We start from the raw sequence: 18,181 nt of genomic DNA on the forward strand, positions 1-18,181 counted from the left end.
TCCTCCCCCCTCCCCCTTACCCTTTCCCCTCATGAGTTGTTCAGTAGATTTACACTAAACAGTTTTGCAAGTATTGCTTTTGTAATCGTTTGTCTTTTTTACCCTGTGTCTCTCGATTTTGGTATTCCCTTTCAGTTTCCTAGTTCTAATACCTGTATACACGGTTTCCAATGTACTCAGATAAGATACAGAGCCATGTTATGGAAAGGACTGTTATATCACTGTTGTAATTACTTTCAACATGTGATGTGAAACTGTAGCTTCTATTGTTGATGATCCTCTTGTATCCCCTTTCTGTGGTTGTACCTGCACTATCTCTTCCACATTATTGATCCACATATTTGCTTTGTAAAAATATTTTTTTTAATTTGGGAGGGTAAATGGGGGCACATAGAAATGAAGGGACAATGGATGAACAAATGCAGCAGTGGTACTTAATAGACACAATGCTAAAAAAAACTATACAACTTGAGGGGGGGTTGGAAGGTAAAAACTAGGAGAGAGAAAGGGAAGGGGTGACATTGGCCCAAAAGAACTGTACTCATTGCCTGGCTTGTGTAAACTATAACTCCTCTGTATATCATTATCATAATAAAAATTGAAAAATAAAATTGAGTCACTGTATGTATGGTCATGCAGCCAGGCCAGCCTAGGCCAGCTCAGGCAGAGCTCATGGTCAGCTAGATGCCCCTCCCCTCTCCAGCTAGGCCCTGAAGTCCCCAAATCTAGCCTGCTGACATTCACAAGTAACTGACAATCACATGGCACTGGGAGGTAGCTATTGACCCAGAGATTGGTCTGTAATTCTCAGGGACCAAAAACTCCAAGGCCATTCCCCAGTGACCATGTATGTGATTGGAACCAAGTAGTACAGAATTTTCATTCATTTTACTGCTGATTGAAAGAAAAAGAAATCTGATCAAGACATAAAGCTCTGAGATACCAAGGGTAGTAGTTCATACCTGCAATCCCAGCTACTTTGAAGGTAAATATTTTCACTTCAAGATCAGCCCAGGTCAAAAAGTTAGTGAGGCTCCATCTCAATCAATAAACTAGGCTTTGGTTGGTCATGCCTGGAGATCCCAAGTACTCAGGAAATAGCAAGTAGCAGGATCATGGCCTAGGTTGGCCTGAAGGAAAAAGTTTGAGACCCTACCTGAAAAATAACTAAAGCAAAAAAGGCCAAGGGCCTTGTATAAGTGGTAGAGCACTTGCCTAGCAAGGGCAAGGCCCTGAGTTCTAGCCTGGTAACACACACATGTGTGTGCGTGCATGCATGCATACACACACACACACAGACATGATTCTCTGTCTGCAATGGCAATTAACATAACTCTGATTGTAGCAGAATTTTTCTTGCTGTAGCCATAATTTTGGAATCTTTTCCCATCCCACTGTGGCCATTGTTACGTTCTCCTGAGTGGTCTCCTGAAGAAGTGCAGCCACATTTGTTTCATAGGACAGTTAATAGATTTTTGTTGCTTTCTTGAGTTCCTTAAACTATGCTATTAGGTATAAAACATTATTTAAAAATGGTTAAAGTACATAATTTTGGTCTACTGATTTTATATTAGCCATAACCATAATTTGTACAATGGATCTGTTTTGTTCCTGTGTAAGCAGTTTAGACCTGAGAAAGAGCAAAGAACAAAGTGTGACACATGCTCTTACTGGTCTGTGGAGGGCCGTGAAATGCAGTGCTGGCTCCAACAGATAAGCCAGTCAATTTAAGTTGTATTAAATAAATTCACTTTTTAATAGAGCCTTAATTTCAGTCTCGATGGAAAGGAACGAGGATCATAGGGTAAAATTTAAAGTCCTTAACGATTTCTTTTTAGGACATGATTTCCAGATTTGGATTGGAAAGCAAATCATGGTAATCCATTATAGTCAATGCTCAGGGAGCTAAAATAGAAGCTGCCACACACATCAAGTCAGTTTCTACCCTACCTCTTCTTCTTTCAGGCTGCTTTACAGCTCTCATTTTAAAAGCTGTTTCAACTAACTCATAAAATCAAATAATAGGAAAATACTTTCATTAATTAACCCAAAGCAAGCACACAGATGTAAGAACCATCCAGACCAATGACAAGGCCAATGACAAGTACCACATGAATCCCACTGTCTTCTCCTCAAGATACACACTACCCTGACTTGGACACTTGGATTTGTTAGACAAAGCTGTAATTCACAGAGCTGTGTGTGGTGGTAGGTCATTGATTTGATTGCTGACTAGTAGTCCTCATTGGCTGGGCCTTAGGTGAGTTCTGATTTAGAATATTCTGAATCCTTTTGGTAAGAACAATTCTGTTAATGTCATTTTTTAGTGTGGCTTTTTCACTCAAGGCTTGTACTCTGCCACTTGAGACACAGCTCCATTTCTGGCTTTTTGGTGGTTAATTGGAGATAAGCATCTCACAGACCTTCCTTTCCCCAGGCTGGCTTTGAACCATGATCTTCAGATCCCAGCCTCCTGAGTAGCTAGGATTATAGGTGTGAGCCACAGGTCCCTACCTCTGTTCCTATCTTTTGACTGCAGTACATATATTTGTCTAAAATGGAATTGTGGGATCTAAAAATGTAGTATGTAACATTACTATGTGATGATGGTTTTCGAAAGTGATTCTGGCAATATATCCGTAGTTTTTTATAGCCATGCTTTTCTTTTGAATTGTAGCTATTCTGGTGGGTTTCTAAGGATATCACTTATTAATGAACATCATCTACTCTGTCTCCTGTTGAAGTCTTGCTATTTTTCCATTGGGCTGTGTGCCAATTCTGTTGCTCTGTAGAATTCCTTATGTTCCTGGTTTAAGTTATATATATATATATATATATATATATATATATATATATATATATATATATATAGAGAGAGAGAGAGAGAGAGAGAGAGAGAGAGAGAGGATGTAGGGTGTGCGTGTGTGTGCTGCATGTAGTCTCTCACTGTGCTGTACACATTTCGCTATCTTTATAGTCCTTCTAGATTAAACCCAATTTTCGTGTAATTTGTTTTATCAGGATTTCCCTTTGTTATTGCTTTTTGTGTCCTGTTAAATCCCTGCTTACCTACAATTCAGAAAATATTTTCCAGTGTTGATTTGTTATCATCCATATTACTCTTTCACGTTTAGATCTGTGAGCTCCTCAGAATTGATTTGAGAGGGTGATATCAGAGAGGAATTGGTCAGCTTTATTAGGATTTAGAAGTGCCAAAGTAAAAGTTGGCCTTCTGTCACTTAGAATATTTACCTTATACTTACTGAAATTTATTTTAGATGCATTTAGAAATATTTTAAATCATATGCTAGGCTCATGCAACCATGAAATGTAAAATGGAAGCAATAAATAGGCTATTGTGTGAATCTCTACTGCCTGACCCTGTGCTCCCTAAGAAGGATGCTGCCTGCCCTTTGGATTCTGCTTGTTTCAACCATGGGGAGCGATAGATGGCAATCAGCATGCAGAAGGCCTGTGACAGTGGGCACTACTCCCCTATCACTGTCCTTCCCAGGGCCCTCTCCTCTAGCAGAGAGCACAGCCAGCCAGCCACTCCCTCCAGGCAGTTATCATTTCAGGGATCTATTCCCTGGGCTGTACTGGCCCAGAAGTCTTTGCTCTCCCTTGCTAATTGCCTTAAGCCCCACAACATCACAAATAATCATTGTATTCAACTTTCTCCTTCTCAGTGTGGATCCCTATTAAGTCCCTATGGGGTTCCTGCTGAGAGCTTGTATGGCACAGTGATCTGCTTTTCAACTCATTCTTATCACTTTAGTGTGTGTGTGTGTGTGTGCGCGCGCGCGCGCGCGCGTGCGCGCGTGCACACTCACTCGCGCTATTCCCTAAACTTTTTTTTTCTTTGCTCAAGGCTAGCACTCTACCACTCATTTAAGCCACAGCTTCACTTCTGGCTTTTGGGTGGTTGATTGGAGATAAAAGTCTCACAGACTTTCCTGCCTCGACTGGCTTTGGATTATAATCCTCAAGTCTCAGTCTCCTGAGTAGCTAGAACAAAGTCCATGTTTTGTTGTTGTTTTTGCTGGTCCTGGGGCTTGAACTCAGGGCCTGGGTGCTGTCCCTGACACATTTTGTGCTCAAGGCTAGTGCTCCACCATTTGAGCCATAGCACCACTTCTGGCTTTTTCTGGGTAGTTTACTGGACATAAGAGTCTCATGGATTTATCTGCCCAGGCTGGCTTTAAACCACCATCCTCAGAGCTCAGCTTCTGAGTAGCTAGGTTTACAGTTGTGAGCCACCAGCACCTGGATAAGTCCATGTTTTTTACTGTAATATATTCAACTCTAAGCCACCATAAATATTAGTTAATTCATGATGCTACCTTCCATGATGCTTGCCTTCCTTTTTTCCTTCCTTCCTTCCTTCCCTCCTTCCTTCCTTCCTTCCTTCCTTCCTTTTCCTCTTCTTTTTTTCTTTATTGTCAAAGTGTGATACAGAGGGGTTACAGATTCATGATTCATGTGAAAGGCAGTGAGTACATTTCTTGTTCTACTTGTTACCTCCTCCCTCATTTCCTCCCCTCCCCCCCTTTCCCCTCTTCCCCCAAGAGTTGTGCAGTTGGTTTATATGAAATGGTTTTGTAAGTATTGCCTTTTTAATGGCTTGTCTTTTGTTCTTTGTGTCTTGATTTTGGAATTCCCTCTCCCTTCCCCAGTTCTAATACCCATATAAACAGTATCCAGGGTACTCGGATGTAATACAGTGGTAGCGAGGGTACAGCCACAGGAAGGGAGTACAAGAGAAACAAAACTAAACAATCAGTCAAACAGACAGACAAGGAAAAAGAGAAAAAAAGAAATGCAAACGTGTTCAACCCCTCTGGAAAGCAGTGTGGATGTTACTAAGAAGGCTAAACATAGAGCTCCCCTAAAACTCAGCAGCCTCACTTTTGGGCATCTACCCAAAAGAATACAAGCAAGACCACACTAAAGCCATCAGCACAACAATGTTCATTGCGGTACAACTCGTCATTGCTAAAACATGGAACTAACTGAGATGCCCCTCAGCAGATGAGTCGATCAGGAAAATATGGCACATATACACAATGGAATTCTATGCCTCCATCAGAAGGAATGACACTGCCCCATTTGTAATGACATAGAAGGACTTAGAAAAAATCATACTAAGTGAAGTGACCCCAACCCAAAGAAAAATAAACCCTATGGTGTCCCTTATAGGGAATAGCTAGTACATGAATAGGCTAGTAAGGGCAGAAGATCAAAATGACCCAATAGCTACACCCATATGACCACATAAGAAGATGCCAAGTGAAATGAACTCCACGTTAAGGAAACAAGAGGTATACCACTGTTGTAATTATTCTCAACATGCCATGTGAACTCTTTTCTTTTTTTGTAGCAGTACTTGGACTTGAACTCAGAGCCTTGCACTCTTACTTGGCCTTTTCCCTTAAGGCTGGTACTCTACCACTTAAACCACATATCTACTTCTAACTTTTTCTGACTAGAGATAAGAATTCTCATGGACTTTTTTGCCCAGACTGTCTTCAAACTGGGATCCTCAAATCTCAGCCTCTTGAGTAGCTAGAAGTCACTAGCACCTTGTGTGATGCTACATTTTAAAAGTAAGAGCTCTACTGCTATGCTCAGAATTTCCCTCCTGGTTGCTAATACTCATCTGTAAATTTTGATGATAATCAAATCACAGAAGCTTCCTGGTCAACACCCATTGTAAACTGCTTTCTGACTTCAGCAATGTTAACTTTTTAAAATTGTACATCATATAATCAATAAAATGCCATAATGCTAATGACAATGACTGCAACATTCTTTACATGGGATGTCATCTGCTTTATTCCTAGTGGCAATCCTCTATGGCAGATATAAACACGTCTGACATAATGTCTAATATATGGGAGGCTGAGGCTTCTATAAAGTATTGTGCCATGAATCACACACCTTGATTATACACATAGACAATGGCAGAGCTGGAATTCAAAATCAAGTTTAAGGTCACGCCTACAGTCTGAACCACATGCTCACATGGTTTTCAGCATGGGGTATTCAATAAATCCCTAAGGATCTGGCTGACCTCTTGAGTCCCTTTTTGAAATTTCCACAAGCCCCTCCCCAACTCTAGGTCTTCAGTTGGACTGATTTTTGTCATCTACAAGAGACACAACTGATTAGCCTTGGCTGCGTGCTGCACCTATCATGTGTAAACAGCTGCTGCTTGACACAGAGAAATGGCTGTCACTTGGGCCATGCAATTCATGGCACCTTTTGCCTGTGAGTCTGATGAAGGCCAAACAGTTTTGCAGGGAAGTGGCTGTCCACGTGAGATCATGGAGTGAGGGACACAGTAAGGCGTGGAACAACAATAACCAGCATCAGCCCTATGCTCAGAATGTTTTGTGCTATAAGCCAGAAGGCTTTTGCTGTGGGAATCATAGTAGGTCTGAGGATACCCCATCCCCAATGGCACTTATCCAAGTACCATTGAACAGATGAAGGCATTCCCCATTGCTGGCAGCACTCAAACACTACATGTGAATATTGCTTTAGCCTTAGTCCTTACCAGATGCTTGGGAAGGTTCAGCTGATGTCTGTTTGTCTGTCTGCCTCATCTTCTTTTAGTATTACAGGGCTTTGAACAGAAGACTTCACATTGGCCAGGCAGGTACTAGACTATTGAGCCAACACTTCCAAGCCCTTTTACCAGATAGGGTATTTTTCAGATAAAATTGTGTGGGTTTTGCCCAGGACAGCCTTGCACTACAATCCTCCAATCCCTGTCCACTAAGTAGCTGGGATTACAGATGTACTCAACAATGCCCACCCAGTGTACTGGTTGAGTTGTGGAGGAGGGGAGCAGGTTTCACTCTTTTAGCTTGGATTAGTATCAAATAATAGTCCTCCCAAACTCTGCTTCTCGAGTAGCTGGAATTATAGAAATGCACCATCAGGCTCTGCTTATTTTGTTGAGATGGGAGGTCTAACAATAGTTTTGTCTGGATTTGCCTTGAACCATGGTGATCCCAATTCCTCCAAGTAGGTAGGATTATAGACATAAACCACAGTAATCTTCTGATATCTTTCTTTGGGGAAGATGGATAAAGCTGAGCTACAAAACCAGGTCCATGAACCACCACCAGCAGTAGCAGCAGCAGCAGCTGAAACTGTTCAAAATGTATTCGCAGGTGCTGTCCTAGATGCCAGGTGTGAAATTCTGGGGTCTATTAGTGACAATTTGAATAAATCTCCATGTGGTTCCTAGGCATACATACTATGGTTTATGGCAGGTAAGTACATAGAATTTTGACATTTGAGACTCTGATGTGACCATTACATACTTGTCACTGGATCTGATCACTGGATTCAAGAAGCCCGTATTCATGTTTATACATCAAATGCTACAACATCGGTGAAGTCCTCTATTTCCTCCTTTCCCAACCCACTCTGCAGAGATAAGCCTAGTTTAGTGTGGCAGGAATCCATTCACACCAACCTATGCTTGTTCACATGCCCACAAGCATGCCTATTCCCATATGGGCTTTTGGCCTTAAGTTCACTTTCTGTGATTGGCACACTGTGCTCACACCCCCATATGCATACTGAGTTGCTCCCACCCACGTGCTGCTTCATGGATACCCGCCCCCCCCCCCCCCCCCCGGTCAGCACATGCAGTCATAACATCTTTTTTTTTAGGAGTTACAAGCTATTATAAACAATGGATGCTGCATATTTTACCCCAAATCACTTTCTATAGATAGAGGGTATATTTTTAGGCTAAATTAGAGTGCTTCCACTTGAAAATCATTTCTTGCCTTGGATCTGAATCATAGACAGAATTGGAAGCTGAAAAGGCCGATGCTTGTGAGAGTTCCTGTGTTTAACACAGGCCCTGGGCTACTCCAGCCTCTTGTCCTCCAGCAACCACACATGACAGCTGTGTTTCAGGCCCAGGCGCAGTGCTAATGGCTGGTGATGCAACGGTGGGCAGGACAGGCACTGTGCCCGCCCTCCAGGGAGGCCACCCTGTGACCTGCATCAACAGAGTTGCCAGGAAAGATATTGTGGAGAGAGGAGAGGGCAAAAGGCTTCCCCAAGGTGCCAGGTGACCTATGGCCTCTGACTGCATGGGAATGAGTCCAATGGAGGAGGCTAGTATCAAGAGAGAGAGCAGTGCAGTATCTGGAGGAACTGTCAGCTCAGTATGGGAGAAGACAAAAGAAAGGCACGAACAGGGTCTTTCTCAAAAAGCCACTAGAACATTCCAACGTTTTCCTGCATTCACCATATTGCATTGGAATAAGATTCTACTAAGGAAAATAGACTGTGCAAGGAGAGGACCTGAGTGCGGGTACCATATCTAAACTGAATTATTTAGGGTGAGACCAAGAAAATAATTGTGGGAACCCTGTTTGTGAGGGAACTATGTGACTGAGGGCCAAGGCAGAGGAGATGCTGTTGTCCAAATGGCTGTGAATGAAAGAAGATAAAATGGTGACAGTGGCTCATGCTTGTAATCCTAGCTATTCAGGAGGCCAAGATCCAAGAATGGAGGTTCAAGGCCAGCCCAGGCAGGAAAGTCCAAAAGACTCTTATTTCCAATTGATCATCAAAAAGCTGAAAGTAGATCTATGGCTCAAATGGTAGTGTGCTAGCTTTGAGTGCAAAAGCTCAGAGACAGCTTCCAGGCTCTGAGTTCAAATTCAAGGACAACCAGCACCAAAGAAAAAAATGTCAGAAAATCTGCAAAACGTCTCTCTCTCCCTGTCCCCCCCCACCTCCCTCATATCACACCCCATGCCACTATCACTTCAGAACAACTGGATAATCACAGTGACAGTTGTCTTGCATTTATCACGCCTTCTTGACTGGACCACTGTTTGTTTAAATGAGAAATGGCATCAAGCATGGATCACAAGGATAACAGTTACATTTGGGTTATACATCTAGTGCCTTGTTTAGTCCAGACTGCCTAGAAAGATTGCATGCTCTGAAGACCCATTTTCTCAAATCCTAATGTTGAGAAGTTGAAGCAAAATGTTCTCAATGAATACATGGGCAGACAAGTGAGGCAGTTCTCTCAGCTTCCTGCAATCTGAGGGCAGCAGGAAGGCAGAGCGAGCAGACTGCCCATTGCACGGTACCCACAGTGCATCAGCAGCATAGTCATCAGATGGCACTTGGTAAGCAGAGGGCCCATGTGTAACCATAACCAGGAATTTCAATAGTGGCTAGAGTAGGAGAAGAGGCTAAAACTTCCCAGACACCAGTGAAAATCAATTGCAGCTTCTTAGGAGGGGGGGTGGGGCATTTGGAGAAGCGCAGTATCTTAGTCAGGGCTCCCAAGCCCAATACAAGCTTCTTCTTGAAATAAGATATCTTGAAAGGAGGAAAGAAACCTTTGAAAGAGAGAAACATGTCAGATTTGGAGCTGGAAGTCTAAATGGGTTGTCTACATGGCAAGAGTCAAAGGGAACAATTACATATGCTTAGAAATTGGCATCAATGGGAAATTTAGTGTCGCTATAGAGCAACAGGAAAGTTACTCTTTTGAAAAAGAATGGAAGCCATAAAATAGACCACAAATAAATTGCTTCACTAAAGGCAAGCAAAGCAGCCAGCCTTTGAGATTCTGGCCAATTTAAATCTAGAAAATACAGTGTTCATAATATAGGAGACCATTTTTAATTGTCTAATATCAACAGTTCCTCTTGAGCAACTTTATGGGCTCCTTCTGGATGTAATTACATCATTTTGTCATGGGACACTACCAACCATCTCAGCTGAGAGAAGATGTCACAATTCCCAACATGCTTAATGTTTTACAAAGTTCCTTCTAACTTTGATCCTTGTGGAATACTGACAGAGACTTTGTCATTGTAAGAAATGGTCAGAGAAGTGTCTTTTCTACTTACCACCTCCCCTTGCCCATTAAAGCTGAGATGTGAGAATACAGACTGCATCTAGGGAAAACACATCCTATACTTGTGCATGGATTTCGATAGAGAAGTCATGTCTTTGTGATAAAATCAAATTCCACAGGTTTTAATGGTCTTCTAAAGACAGTGAGAACCAGCTATGTTAGAGACATCTCATAATCAGACACTCATCAATATTTTGGGGGCTATGAATGATGGATAAGTCAGGGTCTGCATCTTTATGGACTTCCCTCTCCCCAAGTTGGCTTCTTAAGAGTTACATCTTCCTAAAGGCCAGACTCATTCTGTTCTTAAATTAGGAACTAGTATGACTTTTTTGTAAAATGCTCTCTAATTATTAGTATTGGGCACATACAAGTTTATATTTTCTTTCTCAGTAGGAAGGAGGGAGCTACAATTTATTAAGGGCTCACTTTGTGTTAGGTATTTTGCCAGGTGTTTTATGCATTCCCTAATTCAACTCTAACAGCTGTGCAAAGTTAGGACCATTATTTGTTTACTCAGAATATGAAACCTAGAGAGAAAGAGGCTGTGTTTTGTTCTAGTCATCCAGCACTAAGGAACAGAGCAAGAATGTAACTCTAAATGACCTTTCCCCCCCCCCTCTTGTCCAAACTTCTTTTTTTTTTTTTGGTAAGAGCTGGTTTTCTCACTGCCTTGTGGTTTCCTTAATTATTTGTAGCATAAATTTGTGTGAGCCTTCCATACTCTTTGATGCCAGATACAACTGTATTTTTCTGATACATTCATCTGAATAGATTTGTACAACTTTTGCATAAATGTGGGAGGCATTATGACTGCCATTTTATCCACGCATAAGGCATGTCAATGAGCAATCAGCGTCTATAGTGTCCAATTACATAAAAATCAAGAGCAATGATGAGCTAGGGGTGTGGCTCAAGGATTAGAGTGCTTTCTAACATGCACCAGGCCCTGGGTTCAATTCTGAGCTTTAGAGGAAAACAAGAATAAGATGGCAGATACAAGTCAGAGATTCTAGACAAAATACATCATTAAAAATGCAAAGCAGAGCCTACGCAAAGAGATGAACAGTTTAAAATACCATAACTTGAAAGAGAAATACAAGTAGTCACCAGTAGCTCATGTCTATAATCCTAGCTATTCAGGAAGCTGAAAGCTGAGGATTGCTTTTCAGAGCTAGCCAGGGCAGGAAAGTCTATGAGACTCTTCTCTCCAATTAACTACTAAAAAGCCAGAAATAGAGCTGTGGCTCCAGTGGTAGAGCAACCAACCGCCTTGAACACCAAAGATCAGGGACAGAGCCCAGGCCATGAGTTCAAGCCCCAGGACTGGCTTGTGAAAGGGGGCAGGTAATACAACTATGCTCATGCTTTACCGGCTTTAAGACAGTACTAGGAGTTACTCCAAATAACTGAGGAACTGAGTCAGTGCTTACAGGGGGGTGGTATATTAGGCTTTTAATACAAGTGAGATGGGGAGGTGCAACTGAGATCTCAGAATAAACACAGGCTCCTCAAACATCTTATTGCAGACACAGCCAGTAGTAAAAGGATGGAGTAGAAGATAGTGTGCCCACGGGCTCAGCTGACTGCCTGGGCACTGGAGGAGAGGGGGAACCTCCACACAGAAAACATTAAAACCTGAAATTGTGCATCATATAAGTTTGATTGAGTTAGATTTCTGCTGAAATTCATAATCCAGGAGCCACCAACTCAAGAAATTAATTCAAAAGGTTAACAATTCCTTTGGACCACTTACAAATCAGATACAAAGCTACATAAAGCCTCTATGGCAAAATATGAACCGAAAAATGAGCAAGAATAAGAATATGGAACACACTGGGGTACAGAGCCTCCATCAACCTGCTGAAGAAAAAGGTAGAAACTAGGAGAGATATTTGACTAAGGATGCAACATAGATAAATAAATAAGAGGAAAATAGAGACGAGGTTGAAATATTTGGAACATATAATGAGTATGTTTATTTAACAGAATTTCCAAATCAGAAGAGTAGAGAAACCATATAGGATAAGATATGAAGGGATAATGGCTGTTAGTAGATAAAAGTAATAAATTTCTACAAGAATAAATAAAGCAATACTACATGTAAACATACCACCAGGAAATTTGAGCCATAAAGACAAATTCTTAAACGCTATCATAGAGAGAAAGATAGATAATCAATTATAGTAGAAAGATTAAGAAAAAAGATGAAAAGACTATTTAAATGACACCAACCTTCTTGAAATAAAGAAGTGACTGAGAGTCAATAGAATGCTAGGTTCTGAATGTTGGGAGAAAAGAACTGTGGATGTGAAGGATTATATCAAAATGAAGAGAGTCAGGGCAAAATAAAGACATTTCCAGAAAAATATTAGAAAGGGTTACCATTTCAGACTTCTGTCAAAAAGCACACTGGGTGATGTGCTTTAGAGAGAAGATATTTAAATCCAGTGAGAAGGAAGCCACTTAAAAAAAAAAGAATAGTGAATTAAAAGATTAATGAACATGGAGAAACTCAAACATTCACTCTGTGTGTGTGTGTGTGTGTGTGTGTGTAAAAAGAAATGATAATGTCTAACTTGGAAGGACAATCAGATTAGGTGTCTGGAAAGTCAGTAGAGCTAGCCACATTCTAATGTTCTTATTTTGTTCAAAACACAATTTCCAAACTAGTGGAGTGAAGAAGAAGAAGAAGAAGAAGAAGAAGAAGAAGAAGAAGAAGAAGAAGAAGAAGAAGAAGGCAATCACTTTGTTCAATAGAAGAAAATAAAGAAGAAAAAAGTAAAAAGCATGCTAAACAGAAGGAACAAAATAAGATGGTAGATCTGAGTATTTCTACCTGTAGTCATAATATAGCTTGCACTTGCTAGCTGAAAGTGCTTTTTATTTACCTTTCCTAATTATCTGTATTTTGTATTAGGCGATGAAACTAGAACTTAATGGTTCCTAAAAGTTGAAGGTAAACCAATGGAAGAAATAGGCAAATAGAAAAATTTAAAGAGCTAGCAGAGCTGTGTTAGTATTAGACAGTTTTATGGCCAAATGCATTTTGGAGGATGAGAGAGGACCATTCACGATGACAGAGTTCTAGATCTTTCTAACATCAAGGTTTCCATCCTGGGCTGGGAGTATGGCCTAGTGGCAAGAGTGCTTGCCTCCTACACATGAAGCTCTCGGTTCAATTCCCCAGCACCACATATATGGAAAACAGCCAGAGGGGGCGCTGTGGCTCAAGTGGCAGAGTGCTAGCCTTGAGCAAGAAGAGGCCAGGGACAGTGCTCAGGCCCTGAGTCCAAGGCCCAGAACTGGCAAAAAAAAAAAAAAAAAAAGATTTCCATCCTGGCATTTCTCTATACTTCATCTCACTCATGACCATTGTACATGATGCGTGCAATGATCAAAATTCCCTGTTGGAAAAGAAAAAGGTGTAAGACAAAGATTTTAGGGAAAGGGCAGACAGACTGGCTTGGTTTGAAATTCTAGCTCTAACACTCACCCATCAGGGTTGTCCTGCCTCACTTGTCCTGTTTTTATCTCAGTTTTCTCATTTGTAAAATGCAGTCAACAATGTCTGTTCCTTGTGTAAACACTAAAAGTAAATACTAAAAGAACGTTTAATAAAGTACCAGTTAAAACTAGTTTCTCAACAAATAATACTTTCTTTATATTTTTTTTCTTATCACAAAAAGAAAACTGCAAAACTTTCTTATAATTTTGAAAGATAAAAAGAAATTTCAAGTTGAAATCATTTTTCTTATAAAGAGTTAATTATCCATGAAATTAAATATTTATGCATTCACAGAACCAATGCATTCAGAATGTTAGGATATGGAAGTGGCTGGTCTAGAAATTCAAAACATTCTTAATGTCTTCACAGTTGATGTTTCTCCACTGTGGTCATATTTTAATATTGCCTTTTAAAATTATCTAAAGAGATGAATGTACTGTTAGATCAATTAGGAAACTAGCATGTATTGGACATTTGTATTCTGATGGAGATGTTGGCTTCTAGGTAAGATGGTCACCTGTAAGGACTTGATACTTTGGCCATTGTCCCCTTAAAATAAGACCATAAGCCAGTGCTGGTGGCTCAAACCTGTAATCCTAGCAACTCAGGAGGCTGAGATCTGAGGATCATGGTTGGAAGCCAGACCAGGCAAGAAAGTCTATGAACTTATTTCCAATTAACCAGCAAAAATCTGGAGTGGAGCTGTGACTCAAGTGGTAGAGTATCAGCCTTGAATGGAAAGGTGAAGAGAGAGTGCCCACTCTCTAAGTTCAAGCCCCAGTACTGACACAAACACAAAAAAGATCACAAGTGATTCCTCAGTGGAGTGGCCAATTATCCCAGTTTTCCTGAAGCTGAAGGGCTTCCAGGATGTAAGACTTAAATCTAGGCCTAAAATCACGTAGGGAAACAGGCAGACAGCCCAGAACTTATCTGCTGCATCTAGACACACGTACTGCAGCCATTTACAAGAACCCTGCTCTTCCAAGCAGCAGAATTTCTCATTACACTGCTGGGAAAAACACTTGAGCTATGATAGTTACCTAGCCCCCACCTGCAAAACAGCTTAGGTCTGTTGTGTAAAGAAGAGAATTATCTCCTCTGCTACATTTTATCCCTTACATCTCAGGAGAGCATTGTCAATGCCCACAAACTTATCTCTTTCAAAAACATGATACTTTGAGCTTTGAGTAATTATTATCCTCCTGTTATCATTCACAATGAGACCTTCATTTCCAGAGTAGAGGTATGGACAAGAGAAGATAAGAGGTGTTTTATCCTCTTCACAGTCCTTCTCCTCATCCCACCTCACACACACATCAGCATGGACAATCGATGCTCACCCTGAGATAGATGGCCAGCCACACTTCCCTAAGCAGAGAGTTCACAGTCCCAGCTGGAGCTCTCTGTGGCACCTGCTCAGCCTTGTTTCCAGAAATTAGTTTCATTAATAACAATCTTGATTGGCATCCACAAAAGTGAAGAGCAGCTTTCATTCACCAGCTCCAAATTCCCATGAATTTTCTTACTTTCCACTCACTTATGTAAATGGTTTCAGCCTCCCTTATTTTTCCACAGTTCTTACTTCATGCTTCTACTCACACATTATTCATGGTCTGTCTTACAGTATCACCACTCATAAGAAGAGCAGAAACATCAACTTTCTCACATTTTATCACCCATACAACTTAGCAGAGTTTATGCCATAGAGAAAATATTCAGGGGGCACTTCCAGAATGGATAATATCTTGAAATTCTAGAAACCTGTCAGAGATCAGCTTGTTCCATTTTAACCTGGTCAGTATTCCATTCCTTCAGAAAGAATGACTACCATATATATGCTGCCAGCATTGCTTATTATTCTTATTCTTTCATTAAACTCCATAGAATGTTTCATTTAGTGGATAGCTCTGATTTTAAAATAATTGGCAATAGTAGGAAGATGTACATATTAGAATAAATATTCTAGGGCATCATTCATTGAAAAATGATGCTATTCTCTCACAAAGAACCTTCGCAAGTTTGTTTGCCAAACACTGCCATATATTCTGGCTTCCCTAAGATCATTCCGCATCCTCAAGTCTATTCCAGATGGAACTAGCCCTTGCTGAATACCTACTATGTGTTGGGCAACAAAGTCAGTGTCAGCCCACACATCACCCTAATTCCATAATTGCACATTTCAGTTGGCAGCATGAGAACGAGTTTAACTTGATCACTATTACTTAGCACACCAAAAAATGAGCCCATATGCCATGTAGGATTAATTATGTTACTTCATTTCAATTTTTAAAAAGGGAAAAGGTTTCAGTGTGATTTCACACTGTGCTAATTGTTCTAATAGGCAGAAGAAAAGGCAGTAATTTTCGTTGTGACAATATCACAATCCTCTTTTACCCAGAACCACAATAAAGGAATATTCCATTGAAATTCTTCATTCAAAATACTGTTTTCCTTTATGGTGATGGGAAAACGTACTGATCTTAATGACATTGTAACTGATTCTAATGTTTTGCATGGAGGAGAAAACGATCATTTTCTGTCAAATGAAAGTAGTAAGTTTACATGTTACACTTGGGAGACTGAGGTTCGCATGTTCAAGGCTAGCCTGGGTTGCATAGTGAACTGGAGACCAACCTGAGCTATCAGGGAGACCTTGTCTCTAAAAGCAAAACAAGAAAGAAAGAAAAGAGGGGAGGGAGAAAGACAGGGGAAAGGGAGGGAGCAAGGGAGGGAGGCAGTGAGGGTGGGAGGGAAATACAGAGCAAGAGGGAGGATTAGCTGCCATCACATTTGCTTTTCTGTCACTGGGAGTCCATGCAGAAGCCACACACATATGGTTGAAGTTAGCGGCAGATGCACCTCCATCTTTACTTCACTGGAGCATTTCTCCGGGAGGTAAAGGCGTAAAAGCCTCAGTAAGTGACTTCTCTTTCTCTTTTTGCTCTTTCCTCCTAATCCTAGAAAGGGGAAAGAAGCTGGAAATGATAAAGGACAGCTAAAATGTTGCAAAAGAGTCTCAAGCCAGGCATGGTGGCTTAAGGCTGTAATCTAACTAATTGAGAGGTAGAGGAAGGGGTATGAAGTTTGAGGCTCTATCTTAATCAGTGGCACACACCTGTTATCCCCTTTATGGGGGAAGCAAATGGCCAGGCATTGTGACACAATCTTTTCATCTCTAGTGACACAGGAAATAGAATGATTTGTATCACAAATAGAATATTTATATCATCTCCAGTGACACAAATAGAATAATTACAGCTTAAGATGTAGAGAAAGAATCTACCTTGAAAACAATCAGTGCCAATGGCAAATGAAACTGGAGACATGATTTAAATGGTAGAATGGCTATCTAGCAAGAGGCCCTGAGTTGATCCCCAATACACACACACACAGGGGGAGGAGAGAGAGAGAGAGAGAGAGAGAGAGAGAGAGAGAGAAAGAGAGAGAGAGAGAGAGAGAGAGAGAGAGAGAAGCAAAACTCTCCTCTCCTTCCTGAATTAGGGAATAGAACCAACCTTTTACCATTTATTCTCTGAACTTGTCAAGCTGACAAGTATAATGAAGAACTGGTTGAATGAAGAATATCAGTTGAATGAAAACTATTGGTAGAGAGCTGTGGTGTTGGAGCCAAGTCTGGAGGAAGAGCAGGTGGGGATGGGACAGGGGTGAGAGAATGCCTGTAGAAAGAGTAGAAGTATGGTGATAAAAGTCACAGTATGGAAATCAAGAATAATTAAAAGGTAATCAAAATATATTGCTTTCCCACATCTTCATGACTGATTTCACCTATCTGGAATGTATTATTTGTTCTTTAAAATTTAGCTCATGCAGGGCTGGGGATATGGCCTAGTGGCAAGAGTGCTTGCCTCATATACATGAGGCCCTAGGTTCGATTCCCCAGCACCACATATACAGAAAATGGCCAGAAGTGGCGCTGTGGCTCAAGTGGCAGAGTGCTAGCCTTGAACAAGAAGAAGCCAGGGACAGTGCTCAGACCCTGAGTCCAAGCCCCAGGACTGGCCCCCCCCCCCCAAAAAAAATTTAGCTCATGCAGCCAGGTACCAGTGGCTCACTCGTGTAATCTTAGTTACACAGGAGGCTGAGATCTGAGGATTACTATTTGAAGCCAGCTCAGGCTGGAGAGTCTGTAAGACTCTTATCTCCAATGAATTACTCAGAAAAAGCTGGAAGTGGTGCTGTGGCCCAAGTGGGAGAGCACTACTAGCCTTGAGTAAAAGAAGTTCAGGGATATCACCTAGACTCTGAGTTCAAGCACCAGAATGGGCAAAAAATATTTTTTTTCTCTCATGCCTTAGCTGCCCTAGGAAGTCCATCATGTGTCCTGTGCTCTCTCCAAGCTAGAGTGGATGCCCTTACCAGCTTCCATAAAGCTAGGTGCCCACTTCTGGTTTGGGAGGGAGGAGCTAACTCTGCCTCTGAAATAGGAACTATCTATTTTGAGCACATTGAGTCTGAAGGAGTTATAAGATTTGTAAGTATTAGAGGATTCTTGTCCTTTGTTGTCTTCTCTTTCCCACCTACTTAGGGGAAGGGTTCTGCTATCCTGACCTGTTACACCACCTTGTACTAATAGACAGGGACACTCACTGAAAGGTAGCATGCCACCACACCTGTCTGTGGGGCTACTTGGGAGTTTGCTCTAGAGACTTATTCTCCCTGCTGTTTGCATTTGATGAAGCCACTCAGCAAAACACACACTTAACCCTAAATTCCTGGCCAATGAACAAAATACA

Source organism: Perognathus longimembris, chromosome 2, assembly GCF_023159225.1.
Source record: "Perognathus longimembris pacificus isolate PPM17 chromosome 2, ASM2315922v1, whole genome shotgun sequence".
Taxonomy (NCBI): Eukaryota; Metazoa; Chordata; class Mammalia; order Rodentia; family Heteromyidae; genus Perognathus; species Perognathus longimembris.